The 22,550-nt window shown below is 44.3% G+C and overlaps 1 long non-coding RNA gene across 1 annotated transcript; it reads left to right on the top strand.

Annotated features, from left to right (window-relative positions):
* Window positions 1-14,079: 14,079 nt before the first annotated feature.
* On the top strand, window positions 14,080-21,919 carry LOC308473694. Its single transcript, XR_013984209.1, has 4 exons — window positions 14,080-14,272; window positions 19,569-19,689; window positions 20,797-21,026; window positions 21,508-21,919. It is a non-coding gene; the product is annotated as an uncharacterized lncRNA (long non-coding RNA).
* Window positions 21,920-22,550: the final 631 nt, after the last annotated feature.

Below are 22,550 nucleotides of genomic sequence, written 5' to 3'. Positions count from 1 at the left end.
AGGGAGAAAGTGAACATGAACTCCTATGCTCATCTGTCGTCAATAATAATAATAATAATAATAATAATTTATTTTTACTCCGCGCATCTGGCTGGATTTCCCCAGCCACTCTGGGTGGCTCCCAACTTGGCTAACTGGCCAAGTTGGTCCTACTAGGGCCAGCAAGAAGGTGTGTGACTAAGAATTTAAATGTGGGGTCCCAGAAAGGGTTTCTTCATAGAAGAGGAAAGGGAAAAGGGAATAGACGATCAGGCTAATTCAAACTGAGGGCCAGGCAGAATAGCTCTGTCTTACAGGCCCTGCGGAAGGAGATCAAGTCCTGCAGGGCCCTAGTCTCGTGGGGCAGAGCATTCCACCAGGTCGGAGCCATCACTGAAAAAGCCCTGGCCCTGATGGAGGATAGTCTGGCTTCCTTAGGGCCCGGGACCTTTAAGCCATTATTATTCATGGACCTTAGGGTCCTCTGCGGGACATACCAGGGTAGGCGGTCCTGTAAGTATGAGGGTCCTAGGCCGCATAGGGCTTTAAAGGTCAAAACCAGCACCTTAAACCTGACCCTATACTCCACTGGGAGCCAGTGCAGCTGGTAGAGCACTGGGTTAATATCCTCCCATGGCAAGGGCCACACTGAAAAGACTTTTAACTACCACCAGGACTAATAACTAGCAATCCATCTAACAAAAGATGGAGTGGTTAGCAGCAATAAGCTCTTGCTCATTAGCTCATCCTAATAAAGTCATTTGCATGTTCAGACCCAGAAACCTCCCCCCTAAATAAATTCACACGACTCAAATTTTGGTTTTGGTTTTTGGCAGAATTTAGGCCACAACTTTATTGATTACAGAAAGTGAATGGTTGTATAGGCTCTGGTTCAACTAGCTCCCTGCCATGCAGGTAGCGCTGACCCAGGGTTCCAGCATAGGTCAGCCAAGTGTGAACACCTGGATAAGCGAAAAGCCAGGAACAGGCTATTTCTGCCACCCAAATGTCCCCCTGGACTCAGGCACGGGCACAACCCCCTCTCAGGGGTTGACCAAACTTCTTGTCCCTGGATTCCTTTAACGGAATACCCTTCACATAGGGATGGTGAGAGCGTTCTCCCATCCCTATCACCTGAACCAGAGCCAATCCACAACCTTAGAAGTTGTGACAATTTGCTATGTGGCAGGCGAAACCCAAATGGCAACAGCCAATCAGCCAAGTGGGGAAAATTCCTGCCGTGCCCCTGTCCCAATGACAGACACACGACGGCATAGCAAGGTCAAGTGCAAAGCCCTAAAAGTAGGGAGAGGTGGGCGGGTGTTCCAAATGCACGCGCCGAAAGAGGAAGCTCTGGGTTATGTGCATGGGCATAAACAGGTCCCTTGAACCGTTTGGACTGCGTCCCATTGGCCAGATTGCACCCAGCTACAAGGGACCTACCAATCGGGTGTTGTGGCTGACCAATTGTACCCACCCACAACACAGGGAGTCGGTTGTCCAGGTCTCACCACAATACGTGCCCTTGTAGCACCCTGCTTGTGGTTAACGCTTAGCTGGAATGAAATATTCAACGCAGCAATAGAGAAATTAAAATAATAATTTATTTGTCAGACAAATAAATGAGAGACACAGTGGTATATGGATACCAAAGCTCTGCCTACTCCAGCCCTGATGGCCAGCACTTATATTTCCTCAGCCCAGCCCCCTTGCTCCTCCTTTGGCTGCCTCTGTCCAATCAGCCTGGTTGAAATTCCTATTGGTTGTTTGCTAGAACCAATCATAAAAGATACACCCATTTCCTATTACCTTTTATGGGAGACAAAGAGCTATATTTCCTTCTATCCATAAATGGCAGACAAGTAGCCATATATCTTACATTTACCTCGACCAGGCACCTCAATTACCAGATAACCTTTGGCCCCTGTTGCCCTATTCACTGCAAACCAGATGGCTAAAGCAGATGGTGCATGGTTTTTAATTTTTTTATCTTAAAGAGATCTTGAGTTCACCTTCTCACACACCATAATAAGAATCTAACATAAGAATCTAACATTTCTTACTTTCTAAATCCTTTGCATAATTACATTTAAGCCAATATATTTCATACATAACATAGATAGATTTTTAGAAGGAAAGGCCTTTTCAAATTAAAAGGAACTTAGTAAAAGCTAAGTTCTCTAAGTTCTCTAAATTCTCTGAAGCTTCAAAACAGCTTGGAGAGAAGCCTTTTTCCCTATCCAGCTGCTGTTTCTAAAAGCAACTTCTTCAATTTAACCTTTAACCTTATGAAAATATGGCTCGAGTCTTCTGTTAAACAATAAATTTCACTATTTACCAGCTCTTAATTGTGTTTTTGCAGCTTGATTGTATTCTGTAATTTGTATGGTCAGTGTGACCTTTTGCTCCCAGCCTCTAATTTCTTTTTACAACCCTGAAATACTTTTTACAACCCTGAAATACAGTGGGGCCTTTGAACAGGAAGATAAACAGCTGCCAGAGTATTCAGCTGGTCTCTCCCTGGCATGAGAGATATAAATATTTACAAATATATTTTTTAAGCTCAAAGCAGATCTTGATTAGATGCCTCACCCTCTTTAAGGGAGGACCCAATTAAGCTACTGCAACTTGCCGGTTACCAAATGTGTCACCATTTCTTAGTTGCAGGTGTCAATACCTGGGTACATTTGCATTTTGTTGTCGCCCACCAGACACAGGGAGAGCAGCGAAGAAGACATTTCAAGCACAATTCCTGTTGCAATACATATCCTTCCTGGAGGTGTCTTGATTTAAGGCAGATGCTCAACTTGTCAGTGCACAGACTGTTTTGAGATTATTTAAGGCTGCTCTGTTATTAATCTTGACTGGTTTTGTAGCTATTTTAAGGATTTGTAAGTGCTGCTGTGGGGAGAGGGATGGTGACAGTTTAGGAATTTAAACTAAAAACAGTTATTTTCTGAGACGTTTCATCCAAATAAGAGATCAGCGAAATTAAGTAGGGAGGGAATGCTGTGAAGGCTTACAAGAAAAACCCAGAAGATATGAACTGACTTCTCAATTCTGCTTCTTTGGGTGATGTCCCATAAGTAATCCCTAAAATATTTTACTCTAGGGCTATTCCGGTAAAAGCTCTTATTGGCCAGAGTTTTTGCTCACAAGCAGAAGCCTCATCCACATACTTCTGTATAGGGTTAGACATGGGCAAAACTTACCATTTCAGTTTATCTCAGTTGTCCTCTTTTTCTTTTCTTTTCCAAATTTCAAATTCGGTTCTGCACTTTGCCAAGTTTTTTTTTTAATGAATATGAATTTTAATGTGAAATTCTATAAATATACATTTGTTTGTATACAATGTTGCCGAATATACACATTTCTGCAAAGCAAATATTCCCTACAATATTTGGTTGCTGTATGTTTGCTTCATGATTATATGCATTTTTATGCACACTTTATAGCCCAGAATATGCATTTTTGTTCTTATTACCTGGCTGGAGAACTGCAGTGCAAAATCCAGCGGATTTTGGAGGGTGGCTGCATTTGATTTCGCATGCTGCTTGAGAGAGTGCAAATGAGGTAATTTCTCTTTCAAATGCAACCTGAACTGAATTTCTCTAGCTCCCCTGATAGGTTCCCTTTCAGACTAACACCACATGCGAGACTGGCGAGGGTAGCTGCACTGGCCTTTTTTTAGGGGGGATTAGCAATATGATCCTTTTTCCTCCACGAGGGGTTGTTATGTGTGGAGGAGAAGGTCTAAGCAGACCATCTTTGATATCCTTTAAAGCAGAATCATTCCCAAGCTCAGAATAACTGCTGGCCCTTACCATTGACAACACACAGGGTATTGAAAAAATAATCACATTTTGCCCTTAAAGCAGATAGAGATTGAGATGTGATATTTTTATTTTATGCAGGGGATACTATGTTCTCCAACCTCAGTCCCTTCTCAGAGGCAGGTTGACAATGTGGCCTGGGGAAGGTACCAAAGGTTTAGTTTTTTGGCAATGGGTGTGTAGGCATGAACAATACAGGAGTTCCAAAACATATGTCATGTGATATAGCTTAATTTCCAAATATGAGATATGGAGTCAATCTTGTATGATTTTCAGACTTGAACCGTCTTACATAAAAGCTATTCTTCCATCCATGGGTGTGCAGAGAATAATTAATGCTTTTTGTGAGAAAAGAGGAAGAAGAAGAAGAAGAAGAAGAAGAAGAAGAAGAAGAAGAAGAAGAAGAGGAAGAAGAATTTATTTTTTATAATCCGCCCATCTGGCTGGGTTTCCCCAGCCACTCTGGGAAGCTCCCAACAGAATATTAAAAACATGATAAAACATCAAACATTAAAAAACTTCCCTAAACAGGGCTGCCTCCAGATGCTTCCTAAAAGTCAGATAGTTGTTTATTTGCTTGACATCTGATAGGAGGGCATTCCACAGGGCAGAAGCCACATTCGAGAAGGCCCTCTGCCTGGTTTCTTGCAATCTCACTTCTCGCAGTGAGGGAACTGCCAGAAGGCCCTCGGAGCTGGACCTCAGTGTCCGGGCTGAACAATGGGGGTGGAGACGCTCCTTCAGGTATACTGGGCCGAGGCTGTTTAGGGCTTTAATGGTCAGCACCAACACTTTGAATTGTGCTCGGAAATGTACTGGAGGGCCACACTTGGATCCTGGGCATGATGTCCTCCTCCTCTGGCACAGTAGCTTCAGAACTGGGCAGCAGCTCTTTAAGATCACACCCAGGGGGGCAACAGCAGGACCAGGCCAGTCAGCCTTCAGAAGGCACCTCCACACCTTGCTGAGACAACAGCTGTTTTTGTGGAGGCAAGAAGACTCTCACTGGCACCTTTCAGAAGGCTCAGATCAGGGTCATGCCATGGCTCTGCCTACCAGGAAGTGCATCTGCCATGCTGAGGGTCCCTTGTGAGCCCTTTAGCCATGACTGGATGGAGCAAATATGTTAGGAAAGAAGTTGCTAACTCCCACAGATAATGCTCAAATGTTCCAAAAGAATTTGCAAGGTCTTTCTGCATCATAGCAGGAATTCCAACTTGGTCTGAATTAATTGGGCTGAATTGCTGAACATTTGGAATATTAATTGAAGGCAGAAAAAAATAAACTGAAATTGCCAAAGGCTCAACATAGCAAGAGTTGGGATATCATAGTTTTTGTTATTTGGGATTTAGATAAGTGTTTTTTAAAAAACTAGAAGCAACATTTCCACTTTTCCATAACGTTAACATTCCATTGGGGGGGGTCTATATTTTGATCTGTTTGTGATAATAAATGGTTTTTAAATAAATAAATATGCACATAGTTAAAGATGCTGCAGAAGGCAAGGCACCACAATTTCCACAATTCATGCTTTCTATATTACTTTTCCCCCACAGAATGCAACCCACAGATTATTGTGAATATTGAATCACACCCCATGATAAAGATGACCATTAATCCCAATTATTTTTGCTTTTTCCTCTATCTTTACTTCCGTAAATGTACATAAAACCCTTCCAAACAACCTTTATGAAGTCTTGATTAACAGTACAAGGTCTCACTGCGATTGATTGTTTATCTTCTACCTATCACAGTTAATCCCTGCTCTAAATTGAGACTTTAATAAGGTACAACTGAATAATCAGAGAAACATATGAGAAATCCATGTATGGTGAATGTGACCTCTCCTTTATCATCTGGTACTGGGGCACATGAAGATGATTTAGTTTAATTAAAGAACAAGAGAATGTTTCTGTAAACATCTGTGCATGATGTTTTCAACTGATTTTTGTCATTATGGTTCTAATGTTGATTCAAACTTCTGGCATAGAATTGCAGTCATGTCCATTCCCACTGATGCTTACCGGTACTTGAAGGAAAATCCCACTGGTCTCAACAGTGATTTATTTCAAGGAAGAATGCATAGAATTGCAGTCTTATGTATTTTTCTGCCTCCTTCCTTATGAGACAGAGGTAGAGACATCTGGAAGCTGTGCAAAGCCTAATAATAGTCTTGGGGGGGGGGATTAAAGCCTAAATCCTTATCTTTAATTAGCACAATTTAAAGTTATGATTTGGTAAAGGGACACAAGGAGAAATTTTCGTGATACACAATCACCCTGGACATTTGATGCAATGGAAATGCCTTTGTGTCTGCAGAGCTCGGGACTGAAGTTAAATGCTTTGTAATGATTCTAAGCAGCTAATTATCCCTTTAAAAGAATCTAAAAGCCAAATAGCCTGTTTACCTCTTCTGGCTGAACAAAAATGGACTGAAAATGAGTTTCTGAAGCGCCTGAATACTTGCTAGGTACATCTCATAACTAGTAAGAGGAGGGAGGGGCAGTGGCGTAGCGTGGGTTGTCAGCACCCGGGGCAAGGCAAGTAATTTGCGCCCCCTAACCCGATAGTCCCTCGCTCTCTCTCCGCACCGCACGCCTGGCACCCCCCCCCACAGTGGGCGGCGACCCGGCGGCTCGGATCGGATTTGCACAGCCAGCACTGCAGTGAGAGAGAGTGAGTGAGCCAGGTAGGGGCAGAGAGCTGCAAGTGCGAGCGCGCCTCCCAGATGTTGCGCCCGGTGCGGCCGGCCCCCCTGCACCCCCACGCTACGCCACTGGGGAGGGGAGAGAAATTCAGATATTGGAGAGAGAAATGCAAATATATGGACTGATGTTGTGTATGTAATGACAACTAAAGGGATCAAGTTTTAATTCTGGCTGCATGCAATTAACCGGTGATTTGTACAGTGCATTTACAGTGACTGTGTGCCAGCATGACTCAAACATCTGATGGCATCTGCATGAAACTTGGACTGGTATTGCTTCCAAGTCATCCCTTAACATACAGGTGGCTAACCTGCATCCCTCCAGATGTTATTGGACCACAACTCCCATTACCCTCGATCATTGGCCGTGTGGTCTGGGGCAGATGGGAGTTGGAGTGCCAACATATTAAAAAGAAGAATTACCTAGTACCTATATGTTGTAACTTGTTGTCCTCCTCTCAAACATTTTGGATTGAACGTGCTACAAATTCAAATGAGCAAAAAAAGAAGTCTCAAGTAGTGGTGATAACAGACCCTATGACCTTTAGTAGAAAGCTATCGAATGATTATGACCCAGTGAAAAATCCCAGAAGTTTCCATTATCTTATTCCTACAATACCCTGGCGCTTATTGTGCTTTACTTGTGCCACAGCTTCTGGCTGTGAATGGAAATATGCATCTCCATTAGAGATGTAACAAGGCATTGTTTTCTTTCCTGCTCTGCCTTAGCACTGTTTCCATTCTGCTGCAGTTCTTATTCTGCCCCAAGCTACACTATTCGTCTTGATGTCCACCGCAGCAGAATTATGTAACTTACAAATTATACATAATAAATGACACAGCAGTTACGACATTCTACCCCATTCATTTAAATGCAAAGGAAATGCAGTACAAAGTGGGAAGGGGGAGATCACGGTCATCAATTGCATATCATTTGAGGCCAAAAGCAACAACAATAGTGAATACCAATTGCATTTGCTGGATTGATTTCTGTTCCGGGCATGGGGCGAATAAGTGAATTTCGCCAATTTCTGCTTCTGTTTCCATTTTTCATCAGAATTCTCTGGCATCCCAAATCTCCATCTGTATCAAAAGTCCATCCAGCTCAATAAGAACCGGATAAATAACTAAATGCAGATGGTTTGCACACCCAAATGTACATAGGTTATATCCACATTTAAATCTCCCTTCCTGGATTGGGTCATTTATATTATCGTTGCAAATTAGAACTTGAGTTGAAATGAAGTAGGTGGGTTTCCTCCTCCCCCTGAAAATATTGAACAGTGTTGAAAGGAGATCTTCTTTTGCTAATTGGGGAAGACATGAAAGGGCTGTGAAAATGTCATAAGAGTTGCTAGTGGTTGGAACTGTCTATATAACCTTCACTCTAAATGGTCTTCACTTGCTAGTGAAAGCAGCACAGTGCCAAATCCAATAGGCTATATAGCAGGCTTCCTCAACCTCAGCCCTCCAGATGCTTTTGGCCTACAACTCCCATGATCCCTAGCTAGCAGGACCAGTGGTCAGGGATGCTGGGAATTGTAGTCTCAAAACATCTGGAGGACTGAGGTTGAGGAAGCCTGCTATATAGCACTGAAACATCATCACACCTGGGTTCATTTGGCAAGAAATGAAACAGAGACAAATACTGCCAAGGAAGTAGCATTGGAGAGAGGAAATGGTGGCTGTGAATACTTATGAACAGCTACAAAAAAAGAAAAAGGATCAACAGCTTTAAAACAGCTATTTTTGAGGTTTAAAAAATGCATCTTTGTCTCAGCTCTACTCATTAATGGAGAGAGAATCGAGAGTATTTGAACTTTTATATTAGTAAATCTGTACACGTTTTCTGACCCAGGGCACATGACAAATCAAATCGGGAGAACGATACTATTTCAAAATCATGGTAAAAAGGTATAAAGTATCTTCAGATAAAGACCCACATTAATTTAAGTAAAAAAGGAAAAGGGAAAAAGTAGATTACATTGCACTTTCTATCTTTGTTAGTTCCCGAACAGTGGATAGTACATGTACTGTAGATGTACTTGCTTAACTGAGCAGTCCTTAAGTAATACTGGCAAGAGAAGCCTCATTGGACTGCTGCCTTAGGAGCACTTAGAAAGGTGCTCTGACATCTCATTCCTACTTCTACATGCAAAGAGGCATTGCTAGAATTGCATTACAATGCACTGGCTCAGCATCATTGTTCCCCATCGCTGAAATCTCCTTTGTTAGCACAGTGGCTCACAGAAACTGGCCACAAGGTGGTGACTCTAAGAACAATTGAGAAGGTAAGGTTCGCTGAGATCTGCGAGATGGATTCTCCTGTTTATGCTCCCTCCCACCCCCCCAAACTTCCCATGTGGAACTTTAAATAAAGTGGGAAAGTTCTCTTATTAAAAATAAAAAAGGGAGAGACTGGAAAGCACTCCGAGGTTGCTATCATATTTCAGTTGACTCCCCTGGTGCACACTCCACATAGGGAAGTGTTTTCATCTGAACCAGATGGCTGAATTACACTTTTCATTTCTGTTCAACAAAGCTCTTGGGAAGACCCAGTTGAGCGGGGCACTTAAGAAGAAACTCTGCGCAGTAATTCTGCATTGCAGCAACAACATACTGAACCAAAATGTTCTGATCTAGAGAAAGCTGGCTGCTTTTTACCTCGGATGCACGGTTTGTATCCACCATGAGATGGGAAGCAAGCATTGTGGGCCCCATTTTGTGGCACTCCCTTCCTGTTGAACTCTCAGTGCCTACTGAATATTATTTTTTAATCCAGCAGGCATTTTAGTTAAAGTATGATTTTATAGTTTTAAACCGATTTTTTTACCTTTTCTGTATTGTATTTCTTGCATGCCATTTAGAGAGTATCGTAGTTAAGAAATGGTTTCAATACATCAATGAATCACCTGTGTCCTTTGTGTGTATCCAGATTATCAATATGCAGGAAATGTTTGCACACGCAGCATGAGTCCTATTCAGACCTCTGGGTGAACACATGTAGGCTTAAGGTGGGGAGCGGGCAGGGCACCCCAACATCCCTCTGCATGCCAGCTTTGTTTCTGACCTTCTCAGGTTGACCATAAAAATATGAAGGGAAATGGTAACCTGTTCTATCAGGGTTCCCAAACACCATTGGACTCTCCTTTGGATCTTCACATGCACCCTGTGAAGATCAAGGGTGAAGTTGGTACTTGCAGGGCAATCAGGATTGGGCTCGCATGCATGCCCCTCCTGTCTCCCCATTTTAAGCTTTACCACATTCACTTGAACACCTGGATAAGGGCTGTGGTGTTTCATCAATTCATACCAATACTTGTGAGCGTCAGGAACTTGAACCCTACCATCCTCCTTGTAAAATCAGGTGGAAGGCAATTTGGGGCAGAACCTACCTGCAGAACAATTGTGGAGAGGAATGTGTGTCAGGAGCTGGGCAGAGGAGGAGGAATGGTGGCTACTGCCTCCCCATCCTGACCATTCCAGGGAGTAGGAAGAGGAAGATAGTGTAGATTTACAACAGGGGTTTGAGGGAGGTCGCAGCTCAGAGGCAGATGAGGGGGAAAGCTGAGAAATCATGGGAGAGCCAGAACAACACCCAGCTGACATGTTGTCATTAGAAAGGATTCCAAACCCTCCATCTCCCAGAATGCGGTGAGCCTTTAAAGTAGGAGAGCAAAGAGCCCAAAGACAGAGGGCACGTAGCAGCACCCATAGAGGAGACGATGAGAATGAGAAATGAGGAAGTGGGAGTGCTAAGTTGTGGGTGAACATATCAGACGACACAGCGATTCTTCAAACAGCTCTTGTTTATTCACAGGCCAGAACAGAACTGAACTGAAGGGTTCAGTCAGCCTGCTTATATAGAGCTCCAGTACAACGCAACTGTAAGACTGTAAGACTATCCAATCACTGAACGTCACTTTCAATCCCTTATTTGCATAACCATCTACAGTATCCCCCTGCTGGCCCAGGGTGAGAACTTCAGTACATAACAGGGAGAGATGAGGGGTGGAGATTCACTTGGGACAACACCATTATCCAACAGGCTAGGTTCTATAGCCTCTCTCTGTAAAGATTGCAATAAAAAAGAACAGTAAGAAACTTTCCCCTTGTCTTTATACTTCCCTGGGCCACCAGCCTGGAGCCACTAACAGCATCCTGACAATGTGTGGCAATTTACACATTCCTGCCTATGAAAAGGGCGCTCTTGCACTTGCTTTGGGAAGCTAGTGCTGACTGTATAAAAAGGCCTGACCCCTGTCAGGCAGTGAGGGCCCAATGTGTGCATACAGTGGAGAAATGCTTTAGACCCCACCCCTTGTGAGCATCCCAAGAGGCTGCTAGTAGGAAGCCTGACTGTAATAAGGGAGATGGCAAACACCAGTGCAATGTTTCTCTCCCACAACCGCACAGGATTCCAGATCCTCCAACTGTCTCTATTTCCCATGGACAGTTCCAGATTTAGATAAGCCGTCCTGGTTTTGGATTTCATCCCAAAATGTCCTGCTTTTCCTTAGGACGTTCCTATTTTCATCAAAGAAACATGGGAGGGTATGGAGTTATGTGATCTCTGAGCCAAGGAGATAGGTAACTATACAACTTTTAGAAGCCATCCGAAGGCAGCCCTGTATAGAGAAGTTTTTCAATATTTAATGTTTATATTTCTGTATATTCTGGAAGTTGTCCAGAGTGGCTGGGGCAACCCAGTCAGATGGGCAGGGTATAAATAATAATATTATTGTTATTATTGAATAGGACGTCCTTATCTTCATCAGAGAAATGTGGGAGGGTATGAGTCTGTGGGCACAGCCTCTCTTACAGAAGAAGAAGAAGAAGAAGAAGAAGAAGAAGAAGAAGAAGAAGAAGAAGAAGAGGAGGAGTTTGGATTTGATATCCCGCTTTATCACTACCCTAAGGAGTCTCAAAGTGGCTAACAATCTCCCTTTCCCTTCCTCCCCCACAACAAACACTCTGTGGGGTGAGTGAGGCTGAGAGACTTCTCTGAAGTGTGACTAGCCCAAGGTCACCCAGCAGCTGCATGTGGAGGAGTGGGGAAGGGAACCCGGTTCACCAGATTACAACTCTTAATCACCAGAGTTCTTTTTCACTGAATATGTTCAGGCATCCCTATTTTCATCGAAGGAATGTTGGAGGATATGGGATTCTTCACATATCTGCCCATCCAAACTTGGTGGTACAAGGACCAGGGCTCACTTGAGCACATAATTGCTCAGTGCTGTGGATGCATCTCAACCCCGTTCCCCTCCGAAGGAAACGGGACCTGCTAAAAACAGAAGCAATTACAATTAATAACAGGCTTGCTACAGTGGCACGGCTCTCTCTGTTCTTCTAAAATATATTTCTAAAACATGAGGAAATCAACATCATTACTGCAACCTATGTAATTACGCCTGAGCAGGCAAACACTCCGCCCTCTCCTATCCCCAGCTTGTTTAGAACATGCTAAGTGGATCTGATCAGGGTGCAGTTTGCAGAGCCATCTGTGTCCCTACAACCTCCGCTCCTGAAACCCTCCTACACCCTCTTCCCACGCCTTTGAAACATTCCAGGTGCTCCGTGAACAAAACAGAATATTGAAATGAGCAGCACACGGATACAGTATCGTTCAAGGACACGGGAGAGCAATGAGCACCATGGCTCCTGTAGCAAACGCTACTGGAATATTTATTCCCTTATTCATGGAGAGAACTGCAATCTCCTCTTGACTGCTTCCAGCTTTCATCCCTCTCCCCTCCGTAGCTGACAGTTCTGTGCCATTAAACTCCGAAATCTCATTCCACAGCCTACATCTCTGTCCGCTGAGCTCCTCCCTCCTGCAAAGGCTGCAGTACTCCCCCCCCCCCCCACTTCTCAGCCTACTTGCTAAAGCATGATGGACTTGAGATGCTCGCTGTAAAAAGAGCTCCTTAATGGCTAAGGGTCTATTTGCGGTGGATGACAACATTTGCATCCTCCGAGACACGATTGCAAAAGGTGCGTGCTCTTGAGACCTCATCTGCAGGTGATATCCACTTATCTGCTACAGTTGGGCTTTTCAAAAGTGCCTCATATAAAAGATGAAGGCAGGCTTTACATTTCAAGTGTGGCAGAAGCTGCTGAACTCACTTTCTGGCATGTGTTTTTAGGGAAACACAGCATCTCACTGCTTGCCCCCCAAATGAATAGCTCCGTCCCCTTGAGTGTTCTCCTTGACCCACAAAACTCCTTGAGGGACGATGAAGGTTGGTAAGACAACTCAAAATTGCTGTGATTCACAGTAGGTTAGCAAAGAAGGGACAGAGCACGCCATTCCTTCTCTGCCAACCCACACAATTTATCTGCTGGCCACTGAGGAGAGCATTCCCCTCACACACATTTTATTTCCCCTGCTCTGCTGCCAGCACAGAGATGGAGACGGCTGGCAAAAGAGAGGCAACTTTCTCCATTTTGTCTTTGCCAGCTTAATGTGTGTGTTTGTGTGTTGCCTTCTCCACACCAAGTGGCAGAAACAAAGCACTCTGGTGCCTGGGGAGGGACCCTGTCCATTGCTTTCTAAAGACAAGTTTCTTTTAAAAAAAATAGATCTGTTGTGGCAGAATACTTTAATTGCACAAACCTAAATTTCCCTCCTGCAAAATAGGTAGAGGTAAAGGTAAGGGACCCCTGGACAGTTAAGTCCAGTCAAAGGTGACTATGGGGTGTGGCACTCATCTCGCTTTTCAGGCTGAGGGAGCCAACGTTTGTCTACAGACAGCTTTCTGGGGCATGTGGCCTGCATGACTAAACCGCTTCCAGCCATGATGGAAACCAGAGCGCACGAAAATGCTGTTTACCTTCCCGCTGCAGCGGTACCTATTTATATACTTGCACTGGTATGCTTTTGAACTGCTAGGTTGGCAGGAGCTGGGACAGAGCAACGGGAGCTCACCCCTTCACGTGGACTTGAATTGCCAACCTCACAATCAACAAGCGTGAGAGTCTCGGTGGTTTAGATCACAGTGCCACCCGCATGCACTTCCTGTAACTAGAGAGGCCCTGTAATAGATGGATTGCCTACTTGCCCGCTCTTTGCCTGCCTGCTGCTTCTCTGTCCTCATGCTACTGCCCATTTCAGTGAGATGACCACTACAGTCATACTTATGCTGACCACCTCACTAAGAGAAGAACATACAGGGTCCACCATCTGCTCCCAACTAAGCCCACCTCACTGAGAAAGAGATTGTGCTGACATGTACCTGCTTTTGGCAGCTTCCGCAAGAGAAATAAATATTCTGCCCACATGTTACTGCCTGCCTGAGTGGAAGAGGAATGAAGATGAATGAATGTCTCTCCCTACAAAATGATGCTCCCTACCTGAAGGACAGGGGCTGCCCACTGTGGCCCATGCTAGCCACCTGAGGGAGAAAAACTGAGGGAGAAAAACTGGCCACTGTGATCTCATGCTGATGCTGCCTATTTCACAGACTGGCCACTGTGTCCTCACATGGATGTCTCCCACCAGAAGGAGAGACAAAGGCCATTGTGATGTCATGCTGATGCTGAAGGAGAGAGAAACTGGCCAATGTACCAGCCCACAACTGCTGCTCACCTGAGTAACAAGGAGACACTGCCTGGCACACCAACACATTGCTCACCATGTTCATGAGAATTATGTCCTTTGCACCTTGGACCAGACTGGCATTTCTTAACTTGTTTTTACTCTCCTGTTCCTTCATATTAGGTTCCCTTACCAGAGGTCTATAATAACAAGGTAATGTATCAACCACTTTTATCTGTACACAAAAGGTAGGTAAAGGTAAAAGGTAAAGGACCCCTGGATGGTTAAGTCCAGTCAAAGGCGACTATGGAGTTGTGGCACTCATCTTGCTTTCAGGCTGAGGGAGCCAGCGTTTTTCCACAGACAACTTTCCGGGTCACATGGCCAGCATGACTAAACTACTTCTGGCACAATGGGACACCGTGACAGAAGCCAGGGTGCATGGAAATGCTGTTTACCTTCCCGCTGCAGCGGTACCTACTTGCAGTGGTATGCTTTCAAACTGCTAGGTTGGCAGGAGCTGGGACAGAGCAATGGGAGCTCACCCCGTCATGCAGACTCAAACCACCAACCTTCCGATTGGCAAGCCCAAGAGGCTCAGTGGTTTAGACCACAGCGCCACCCGCAGCCCTTCCTGCAAAATACTGACAGTCTGGAGGGAACCTTAACTTGACATTTGGAATCTATGTAAAGATCTCCCAATCTGATTCAGTGAAAAGCAAGTGCAATTAAAGTATATCAATTAGCAAAGCCTGATACTTTGGAGGGCTGCATCATATCATGGCAGAGGAGAGTTGACTAATAGTTTGACTCAGGGTAAAATCAGCTTCAAAGGTTCAATCGGTGTCTCGATGCATGTTTACATTTATATCTGTGCTATCAATGTTACTGTGCACAGGGTGCATTTTATCATTTTGGGAAGATACTTTCGTAGAACTAATCTCTTGCCTTAAGGTTTCAAAGGGATTAGAGGCTGGCTATTTTCTTCCACTGCAATGTGGGAGATTTATGCAGGTAATTCCATTAGCGCTGTTGATGTTCTTCACATAAATCCCCTGAGCATTAATTGGAGGAAACAGAAGCTCAATATTATATGCAGATCGTGCAAAGTCCCCCTTAATTTAGGGCTGAGTTGCACAGGAGAAACCTAAAAAATACTGAGCCAGAGACTGCTTTGTGCAACAGCTTTTCCAAGGTGTGTAAAATTGTTGTGGGGAGTGGGGGGAGGGGTAGAATATGTGCGCAATGTATACATTTCTAGAAACATCTGGGACCAGAACTAGTGTGAAAGCATAGGATATTACCTTAGCATGTTATCACATTGACCCCAATGGCTCTCAGGGCACCATCTTGATGAAGCTAAGCAGAACTGGATCTGGTTTGGATGGGAAACCTCCTAGGAATCGCATGCATGTTGCCTTGCCCTCTGTGATAAGCAAGGTAGAAGTGTAATAAACTAAACCAATGGTCACCACCTTTTATGGGCCAATGAGCAATTTCAAAATCTGAGAGACTGTTGGAGGTGCCAGTCACAAAATAACTGCAGGCACCAGGTTGCCGGCCTCTGAACTAAATGAAAGAGGCATGCCAGGGCTGAGTGTGGCCCCAGTGATTCTTGAATGTCACTCCTGCAGCTAAAAATGAGGAAGAAGTGTGGTTCTCTACTCCTGGAGGTGTTCACAACAGTTCTGCTGAGCCAGGCCTTGACAGGTCCAGTCCTCACCAAGTCATGTACATTAACAAATGCCAAAGCCCATGTCACATTAGTCCCCGTGTTCTTGGAGGAAACAGCAATGCCAGCTAGGGATGGAAGGTACATTTGATTCTGTTTTCATTTAAAGGAAACTCCCCTGATTTGCACTTTGGAAACAAGATGCAAACCAAAACTCAGCCATCCTTCAAAATTCGCTCTTCTCTGGATTTTCCAATGTCGTTATCTAGCAAAAAAAAAAAAAAAATGCCTATTAGGGCACAGTGTGCATACTAATGTATACATTAGTGATAAAAGCATACAGAATGCATTACATTAGGGTAAAGGGCTTGCAAAAAATGGTACCTTAGTCAAAACGGCAGACAAAAATGTGTTCATTATAAGAAGTTCACACTCACATTCTGTTGAATTTTCAGGAGTTTCTTTTTTCTTTTTTAATCACGAATTCCTGCAGAATTGTGAAGAACTCAGTTTAAGATAAGGGGGAAATGAGAAATGTAGAGAATGGAAACTGACAGGTTTGTGCAAGTCTAATGCAGGACACCACTTTTCTCTTGAAAATACAGAGAACCTGTGATCAGGAAAGGAGGGTATATCTGCTTTTGTATATTGCAAAGGGACAGGTGGCAAGTGATATGTGGCACACATGTGTATTTAACAGCTGATATGGCACGCATTGTGCATTCTGTTATCACTACCTGCATATAAATTGTTGTGCCAGAACTGAAGAGCTGCCCTCAGTTACCAAGCAGTTACTAATCTTGCCTGCCAGGCAGGCATTGTTAATCTCTCAATCAGGGAACAAAGGAAAAATCTTGTCTATAGCTGCTGCTGACAAGTTGAAAACCCAAGCAGGTGTCCTCTTCCTAAGCAAATGCGCGCGCACACACCTTTAGAGAGGGGAAAGTTCCTGCTTTTGAGTGTGGCAAACAATCTCCTTTGTCAGGTGGTTTCGGAGCCAATCCGAGCGAACCATTTTGTGACACTTTGATTTGGACAAAGACTTGGTCCCCTGCCAAGTGCCAGGTGCAGACAGAAAGGGGTGATCCATAAGATCCCCACGGTGTCCACCCTGCCAAGGAAACACTGAGTGGAACACAGAATAATGTTTTTTGAAAAGGTTAGTCGTGAATGTCTCCTTGCAAACATGCCAGAAGGATGAGCATGTTAGTGAAAACCTAACCTTTGTCTCAAAGAGGCCTGACCGACTGACAGGACACACAAAAAAACCTTCTTGAATGGTGGTCACGAAGCAGCATCCATCTCTGCCCCAAACAACACCCACCATTTATGACTACGTTCTCTCCTTTTAACCACCCATTTTGCTTCCAGGCTAGCTCCTGGAGACGAGGCATCGGATTTTGCAACAAAAGCGTGAGTGGGGCTGCACTCTGCAGAGAAAAACAGGAGGCACAATTTATTATTATTTTATCTGGCACGGAAATATATTCTCCCCGGGTGAGCATAGCCCCTTGCGCAACGTCTTCAGCGTTCCACATCTATTTTTCTCTCCTTTGCTGAAAGCTTTATGTCAGCAACACTTCCTTTTTACAGATACCCCCTAGAGTCTTTTGCACTCAAGGGCAGCCCTGATGGGAAGAAGGTGTTTTCCGCCCTGCGGCTCTACATTGTGATTGCAGACTGCCTCCCCAGTCTCACAAACAATGGCAACGGAATGGCTGCCGTCCCTTTTTATATTTTTTGAGCAGTATAAAACTGTAAGTGGCTGCAAGAAGCGGTCACTGCTACATGCTTTCCCACCCCTCTGTTTTAAAGCCATTTTAATCTATTCCTGTCCTATCTCTTCCTGTGTAGCAAGCAGCTACACCTTTCGGCTGCTTTCAGAGAAGCTTAAAAAAAACCACCTTCAGCTTCCAGCTTGGCTAGAAACCCTGTGTATTATGGGAAGGATTTTTTTTTAAACTTGCCAGCTCTTGAAATAATCAACTCAAGCAGGGTTTGAAGACAGAGCTAGAGCAGACAGCCCTGCAATGTCAAAAAAGAGGATTTGCACCATCCCCCTCCAAAGAAAAAAAAGGACACCAGTTTGCATATGGTGATTTATATGTATAGATGCAAATTTAGAAACAGAAATGCTATAGTGAGGAAGACCCCAGCTGCGTATCTGCTCAGTCTGCTGACCAGGAGGTGTGAAGGGCTGGTGAGCAAGGCTCCTTCTCCCTCTCTTCTTTTATGGTTCCTTATCTTTAAAATGGACTCCGACTGCCAAATAGATGACAACTTCAAATAGAGGACTGTCTTTTGAAAGGCCATCAGACTCAAACTAGAGGACTGTAGAGGATGCCTCCCTGATTTCTCTCCCTGCTGTGCGTTCAACACCTACTCACTTTGCCTTCCTGAACTCTAATGAGTTTCTTATCCGAAAAATTCTAGAGAGGTCTCCACTAGGGTTACCAGATGTCCCTGGTTCCCGGGGACAGTCCCCTGATTTGCAAATCTGTCCCTGGACAAATTCCTTCCCTGGAATATCCCCAGATTTGCAAATCTGCCCCCAGGAAACGTGACAGCGGCAGCCTCAGCAGCCCAAAGCCAGTCTGGTAGCGCAGTTGGCTCTGGCTGGCTTCAAGAGCTGCTTGCTGCCATGGCGCCCACCATTTTTCCTCGCCGGAAGTCCCCATATGATGTGTCTTGTGCTCACATGATGTGTCTTGTGTGATCTCCTGCCCCCCTCCCCCTTTGTTTTGACTGATCGGGGGAGGCTCGGGAGTCACTGGCAGCCATTGCCCCATTTTTTAAAAACTCTGTGCATTTATGTTTAACAGAGTGTGAAAGAAGGACTTTGCACCTTTATACAATACACATGTATGATTGGGCCCAGGGTCTTTTGCCTCACCATCTCCACTACTGACTCCCTGTTGCTACTCAGCTAAAAAAAAAGTGTTTCCGGATTCATTGGAAAAAATCTGATAACCATGGTCTCCATGGCACCATTCAATACCACTTTAGACAGTCATGGCTTTCCCCAAATAATTCTGGGATCTGTTGTTGGCTATGCTGAGAGTTGTTTTCCTCCCAGAGCGAAAATCCCCAGAGTTCCCTGTTTGGCAGGCTGGGGGAGCGGGGAGTGTGATTATGTTGGGAAAGATGAAGTGCTTCATGAAAATCACACACCTGCCCCATGGAAAATGCATGTGTGTACCTGAGGCTATTGATGTCTTCTACGCTCTGCTCCCATTGTCAGAGGTGGTATTCCTCTGAATAATGGGTGCTTGGAATCACAAGTTGGGAGAGCGTTGCTACACTCAGATCCTATTTGTGGGCTTGCATAGGCCATCATGACTTACCTAGATAGGCCACTGACATGATCTATCAAGGCTCTCATGTTCTCATGTTAACACACACACACTGGTGGCCCAACCACCAGCATATTGTCATGGCATGTGGACAAAAAGGTTACTCCCCCCCCCACACACTTTGAACAGACTATAGAGTCTTTCGTGCTGCATTATCACCAAGATAGAAGAAGAACCATGTTATCTTCTGGGCCATGCTATCTTCTGCCAAGCTCAGAACAACCGCTGTGCTAGCTGCTCTTATAAGGGGTAAAGCCAGGAAGCAGGACTTCCTCTTAATTTCAGTCTTCTTTGTTCAGTGAGGCTGCTGAGAATCAGCAACCATGGCCTACAGCATTAGCCTGGGGCACTCATAATTTCCTCATTCCCAGCACTAATGGATATTTGTTTTTTATTGTTTTGCTACAGATTTAGAGTTAATGGACCATTGTTAGGAAAGTAACGGAGTTACTCACTGTTTTATTCTTTCTTAATTTGGACACAGAGTTTCTGAATGCAGAATGAGCTTCAACACTTCACTTCGGAGGAATAATAAATGCCCGTGTTTTCAAGATGTTTTGGTTGGCAAATCATTATGTCTGTCAAGCTGAGACATGCCTATAATGGTAACTCGATTTTTCAAAGTAAAATTACATTTTGGGGAGGTGGGTTGGGTTGTTGTTTTATGGGCTATAAATCTCTGCAGCATCTTCGTCTAGATGCAGGTGAATACAGATGGACAGAAGGCTGTTGTGTTTTTTAGTATCTACTTTCAGCAATTGATAGTACTTTGGGTTGGACAATTGACTTCTCCAGCACTGGGTCAACCCATCTTTCTGTGTTAAAGATATTGCCAGACCTTAATCTGGCATTATATTACACTCCACAATTGCAAAAGCTATCACTGTGTTGTAAAGTTAATATTATTCTGTTCCTCCTTCCTCTAATAACACCATGATAAACCACGGTACAGCGATGATCCTTAAAAATGATGCTTTGCTTACTCTGTATTTCTTTTCTTTTGTTGGCTTGAATGCATGTGTTTGTGTAGGAAATATCTATATAACAACACTAATTTTGGTGGGGTACGGGAATGACAAACTAATTCCCTTGGTACAGTGGAAACTGTAGTGTCTTTATGATATATGGTTCATTTACACGTATATACAACCTGGACCTATGATGGAGGGGCTCACAGCATCAACACCCAAGAGGATCTTGCATCTCCTGTAACCACAGCCTTGGATTCAAGAAGAAATCAGACGAGGTTTCTCTCAAACACAGGCTTCAGCCTGCTTCTTTTCCGCCTTCTAGCTCACACATTCCAAACTGTCAACTCTGTGATTTAGTCTTTCTAACTATCAACTATCCTTGAGTTGAAGAGGGGGCACCCATTTGTTGTCTCACATGGATCCATTTCCTTTGTTCCCCTTAATGGCCCATCACCTCACAAGGAAGCTAGTTTGACTATTACAGGAATTAGAAGGGCCTGCCCCCCTCCCAACTCATAACAATAGGTTACCACAGAACAGAGGGGGCTGTATGAAATTACCTAATTTTGCCATTATAGGAACCAGGACCTATCACTTTTTTTCATCATACAGAGTTTACCTTGTTCCTACGCACTCCTGATCAATGTTTATATGACATTATTAAGAAAGATTCTTTAGAGATATGGAATTCAGTGCCACCAACATATTGATCTTTGCTTCTTGCTTTCATCCTGCTGAAAGTTATATTGCCTCTGTGTCGGCTTGGCGCCTGGCTACTCCTGGGAACTGAACGCAGGTGAGTCTCTTCTGACAATGAATCCAGAGAAGACTAAAGTGACCGCGGACAGCAAGTCCCAAGACTGTGGTTCCCATCACTGAAACTGCTTGGCATCCAGAGGCCACTCAGGTTGTGTGACCTTTGTGTGTGCTTTGATTCATCGTCTGGAATTTCAGGTTGTAATGGTGGCCAGGTGAGCACATGGTCAACTGTCCCTAGGGGGAAACCAGCAGACCTCATCTCTAGCTCAGCAAAACAGGCAGCTGCCTTTGACTGAGTCAGACCCTTGATCCGTCTAGCTTGGTACTGCCTACACTGGCTGGCAACAGTTCTCCAGGGTTTCAGACAAAAGGCATTCCAGCCCTGCCTGGAGATGCCAGGAATGGAACATGGTATCTAACTCTGAATAGATTTGCTAAGATGTATAAGACAAAATCAGATAAGTGCTGGAGATACAATGAGACTGAGGGTACCTTTTATCATATGTGGTGGACCTGTAAAAGGGTAAAAGATTATTGGGAAATAATTCACAATGAATGGGGAAAAATGTATAAAAGTACTTCCCCCCCAAAAAAAACCAGAATCCTTTTTGTTGCAACTAATTCAAACAGAAATTCCCAGGTGTCAAAAAAGTTTATTTATGTATGCTACTACTGCGGCTTGTGTTTTGTTAGCCCCCAAATGGAAAACGAGTGAGGTCCCAACTAAAGAAGAACGTCAACTTAAGCTGATGGAATATGCACCGCTTGTGAACCTGACATATAGAATAAGAGAATAAGAAGAACATACGTTTAGAGAAGATTGGAAAACATTTATTGAATATATGGAGGAAAACTGTGTACATTTGAAAACGTGGACAGCATTAAGATAAATTCAACAGTGTAAATAAGTTTTGGTGGATATAATAATGGAATACTGAATGGTTTAGTTTATATAAAATATGCAGGGATTTATGTTATGCAAAATGAACCATGGAAAGAGAAGAAGGGAAGTCATTGATATTTTAAGGTTGTTTAAATGAATATTCTAAAATGTAAAACACAAAATTTAATACAAATTATAGGGGGGATGACATGGGACATTCCAGATGCTCTACCACTAAGATAGGACCTTTCTCCTAGTGACAACTGCTTATGTATTGTCAGGGAACTGACATTGGAGCCAGAGGCGGAGGCGAGGCTCTCAAGCGATGCTGGAGAAGGGCCCAGCAGGGGGAGAGGCGGCTCACCAGCTGGGGAAGGAAATCTGCGTAACACCAGGGATAAAGGGGGGCAGATGGGGGAATCGGTGGGGGGGGCTCCAGGACTCCTCGCTGGAGATCAGCGAGGAGAGCACGGGTCCTCCGCTACCCACGCCCTCCCTGGGCAGAAGACTTCCGCGCAGGGAGAGTAGGAGGAGACTTGGAGTCAAACAACTTTTATGCTGGAAAAGGTTTAAGAAACGCCCACTGACGGATTCTGCTAGCGACTGAACAGCCACGAAGTGTAGGGCTGTCCAGACAGAAAAGGTTTAACAAGGCAAACTAGCCAGGAGTGGCACCAACTTGCGCACGAGTAACCCCTACATTTATTACATGTATCTGCCAGTGTAAGGCCCAACTAGTTCTACAGTACATGGGACTGCTTTTTACCTGCAAGCTCCTGCCAGTGCAGAATGTGTGACTCACATCTTGACAAGGGAAGGGCCAAAACCCAGTGACAGAGCCTCTGCTTTGCTT

This window comes from Podarcis pityusensis, assembly GCF_964106645.2.
Source record: "Podarcis pityusensis genome assembly, chromosome: 3".
NCBI lineage: Eukaryota > Metazoa > Chordata > Lepidosauria > Squamata > Lacertidae > Podarcis > Podarcis pityusensis.
This window is presented reverse-complemented; position numbering and strand designations above follow the sequence as displayed.